Source organism: Lactuca sativa, chromosome 2, assembly GCF_002870075.4.
Source record: "Lactuca sativa cultivar Salinas chromosome 2, Lsat_Salinas_v11, whole genome shotgun sequence".
Classification (NCBI taxonomy): domain Eukaryota; kingdom Viridiplantae; phylum Streptophyta; class Magnoliopsida; order Asterales; family Asteraceae; genus Lactuca; species Lactuca sativa.
In genome coordinates this window covers 111,819,220-111,823,956 of record NC_056624.2, presented here as the reverse complement: position 1 = coordinate 111,823,956, position 4,737 = coordinate 111,819,220, and positions in this window count along the sequence as shown.

Here is a 4,737-nt window from a genome sequence, read left to right as displayed (position 1 = left end):
AGAAACCCCATAATCTCGAAAGGTTCATCAAGGAGTGCAAGGGCCAAAAATCACTTCATTTCTTCCAATTTTTCTTCAAGAACCGAAACTACCCACTCAAGGTGAGATTCATACCCCTATTTTCTGTTTTTAAGAGTTTTTGTGGGGGGGGAATACAAGTGAAAGTGTAGATCTATATGTGTTTGTATGCCTTGTATGATTTCCATGCTTATATGTATGCTTATATGTGTTTTAATGTTGGATCTAGCCATTAAACCCCTCAAAACCGAGATATAACTCATGTTTTATGATATTAGCTTCAAATATGTTCCTACATAATAAGTGATACTAGATAAATAGCCAAGTGGTTAGCAACAATTTTCTTTAAGCTAAAAACACACATTTTGGGCCAAAAATGTGAAAAATACAAAATTAAGGGCCCAAATTGACATTTTACAGATTCTGATGGTTGGAATGTGCCAAAACAGTTTTCATAAGACTATTTCTGGAATTCTATTCAATTGGTGGATTAAAAACATAAATTTCAAGCCTATTGGGCTAAAAATGAAAATTTCGGCCCAATAAGGCCCATTATGCGAATTTTCTGTTTTGGAGGGCCAAAACTGTAACTTTCTGTAAAACAGTGGACTATAAGTGTTCCAAATCCTTTTCAAAGGTTTAAAATGCTTTTTAAATTTAAAAAGGACCAAAGTTGCAAAAATTTTCCATTTTGGGCCAAAATTGTCAAAATTGCGAAAAGATGGGTTAAACCGAGAAAAACTGCATTTTCAGGGACTTAAACTGTTTTCTTTGAAAGATATGCTGGAAAATATTAATTTCAATAATTTTTGGTGTTAAAATGTCAAGAAAAATAGTTTAAGGACCAAACCGGGAAATACTTAAATAAAAGGGTTGAAAATGTAAATTTTACAAATAATGAGGGGCTGAAAACAAAAATATTTCAAGGCTGATACATTATGTACAATTTGATCAAATAACGATACCTCGAATACCAACGAAATACAACTCATTACAATACCAAAAGTCGTTGTTAAACGAATTGGCTCGGTCTCGAGCCAATGGAAATCTACAACTACTAACTCTTTGATACATACAAATAACGATTGGTAATACATATACATACGAGTGTGCACAGACGTCTACGCACCATCTTCGGGCCCCAAAAGTGTAAAATCTTGTTTGTTGGGCCTAGCTAGCCCAATGACCTGATCTTAAGGCCCGAAGACATTTTTTTTCTACGAAGTGTTGAGTTTTACCGACTTGGCACAACGTAGGGTGACTTTCAATGGCTTGTACCATTGGACCCCAAGGGCCATGGTATTGCTAGAAAAGTCTACACATTTTACGAGGCGGGTCGGGGACCCCTCGCACGCATATTTCCCCAGCCGGTTAATAGAGTTACCGGGGTCTTCGTGACCTCTTTCTCTTCGGATGTGGGACTACTCATAGTCCGGGCGATTGGATAACGTGATTAGTACTGACGACGCCTTCGGGAATCGTTGGTATATCTATAAATCGGGCATTTGTGTAATGCGGGTTTGTAGTAAATAATCAATGCTCGAGAACCTTCCAACGTCGCTTGGGACCGGTACTACTATTTTTGTAATGGTTTCAACGCAACTCAATGGATTTCAAAAGAACTAGGGGAACATCGGGTTTCCCTAGGGTTTTTATCACATACAGATTTTAAACGCATACATCTTAAATGAACAATTTTTGCAAGTATAGAAACAAACAAGCATACCTATGGATCTTCACAAACGTTTTTGAAAGCTTTTCTTTTCAGAAAATATCGGATTTTCTGGTGGTTTTTCAAAGAATATAAACATTCGATTTCAAACACTACTTATGAACTCACCAACATTTCATATGTTGACGTTTTTTCAAAATACTTGTATTCTCAGGGAACCAGTGAATCAAGGGGAATCATACTCAGTGACGGTTGCAGTTTATTTTTGAATGAACCAAACAACATTAATTTTTGGAAATGTAATGTCTTAAACAATGTATGACATGTAAACACTACTGGTTGTACTATGTTGATGAATGGTGATGAATGTTGTTATGTTTCATATATATTCAATGTTATGGTATTCAATTGAGTCACGACAGCCCCCGGACGTTTCCGCCGTCTGGTTCGGGGGTGTGACAGGTTGGTATCAGAGCTTTGTTTATAGTGAACTAGCATGTCGAGCCATACATTGATATGCAACTATAAACCAAAAAGAGGGACTAACATAACTCTGAACAAAACAAATGAATAAAATACACTTGCTTGCATTAGAGATAAGAAGCTAACACTGAATCAAACACCATAATGCTGGTATCCCGGTTAACTCGGAACTGTTCTTAGTGATACCAAGGAGTGAATGTAGCCTGATCAACTACATTCTCTCCAAGGTAAAACTAACACACGTCTTGATGAGATCGGAATAGCCAGGGAACCTAAAAATTTTACCCTATATCACCCAAAAAGAGAATATTTGCTTAGTCTGTGTAATAGTCATAGTACCCTAGGAATAATGTAGCATAATTACGTACTCGCGCAGACAGCATGGCTGGTTTTCATCACCCTGGAGACCCCTACTTCCCTAATCAGGATCGTCAAAAGAGCTATGCTGACAAAAAGCGAAGACCGATGACTTTTGAAATTGGAGATTCGGTTTTGCTTAAGGTCTCGTCGTGGAAGGGACTTATAAGATTTGGTAAAAGGGGAAAGTTGAGTCCAAGGTTTATTGGTCCGTTTAAAGTTCTTCAGAGGATTGGGAACCAAGCTTACAAGCTCGAACTACCAGAAGAACTGAATGGAATTCATAACACTTTTCATGTGTGTTATTTGAGGAAGTTCACAGGAGAAGTTCCCGACATAATTCCAATCTCTGAATTGAGAATTGATGAGAACAAAAGGTTGATTGAAGAACCAGAGGCAATTGTTGACCGAAAGACTAAGAAATTGCGACGCAAGATGGTTGGGTTAGTGCTTGTCCGATGGAAACACACGAATGGGCCGAATCTCACCTGGGAGACGGAGAGTGACATGATGGGTCGCTATCCGCATTTGTTTGTTGATGTGTGATTCCAGGGACGTAATCATTCTAAGGTGGAGAGAATTGTAACGCCTGTGTTTCCGGGCTTGCCGTTTTTAGCAATGTAATAGTCTAGGTTAACTTTTGTAACCCGTTTTGAAATAATAGAAGTGTATTATTTGATTATTATGTGTTTTGTGCCTAATTGCTTAATTATGTGGTTTGATTAATTAAGAATAAAATTAAGCGTCAAAAGTAAAGTATGAGATAAGTCTGATATCTTTACATAAAGTTGTAGTGGTCGAAATGAGGTTTCCGAATATATAAGGAATGCCGAAATCCGAGTTATAACAAAGAAGTTATGACCTGTCGAAGTTTCGCGATAGAACCGGCACGACCCAGCGCGACGTAAATAGTGAATTTAAGGTAGATAGATATCTATCCTTAGTGATCTAAATGAGAATTGAAGATCTCATCGATAGTAGTGCAACGACGGAAAGACAGACGAAAACGGAGTTCAGATGAAGGAGTTATGAATTTCGAACGGAGTTTTCCTGTCCTGGCCTACTAAAGATAATATATAAGTAATATACTTATAATATATTAAAAATAAAGTCAAAATTAGCCAATGGAGTCTAAACGAGAGTTGTAGAGCATAATCTCACCTTCGCGGTGATATAAAGAACGTCGAAAACGAAGTTCGTATGCTAAAGTTATGAATTTCTGAAGTTCGGGGCGCGAAACCCCAAAACTGTCAGATGCCACGACGTGGCAAGCAGTGCCACGACGTGGCAAATCTTCTGTCACCTCCGGAAGGCCCCCAGATGCAACTTGGGATGACGCATGCAGTGACGACCAAGCCCACGACGTGGAACAAGGTTGCCACGACGTGGCAAGGGCCAAATTTGCCCTATAAATAGATTTGAAGGGCCAACCGTTTATAGTTGCTATTTTCTCTCTTCTCTCTCCCGTTTTACATCGTTTTGCGTGCCAGAAGTACCCCGAAGCCCCGGTAATATCCCCGAGACCCGAAGCAAGTCCCGAGATCCCGAAGATCCCGAGAAGTGCGATTCCCGAGTCGAAGCTCTGCCCGCGAGAAGTTCGATTTTTGTAGAGATCTTCCAGATCTGCTGAGGATTACTACTTCTGCAAGTTGTAGTGCTGTCCGATCATCTTCTGATCAAGTGAGTGTATACTACCTTTCATAAACACGATAATAATACAAGTGCGGTTTGAGTGTATTAAGTAAATTGTGGTTTATATGTGTGTGGGTGCAATTACTTTCTTCTAACAAGTAACTATGAAGTATTTTATGCGCTATACTTGCTATGTGTATATTTTGTGATTGTATGCGTGAATGGATATTCACTTTATTCCATCTCATAGATCTGAATTGCTTTCTATGAAATACGTGTTATGTGGTATGCCTCATCTGTTATATATATATATATATATATATATATATATATATATTGAATGAAAATGATATATAGGTTTTAAACTATGTATGAAAATATATTCTTATCTACTATTATGTTGGGTAGAACATGGGTAGATAGTTGGTGTGTAATAAACAGATGAGAGGCCTCGATGTTGTTGATCTAGTTATTCAGCGGAGTATGGATAACGACCACGGACTCTTTCTAGACAGTCCAGTGGAACGCTAGCAGGTTCATAACCTGTAGGTGTTGTGAACGATGTGTTCACCGGT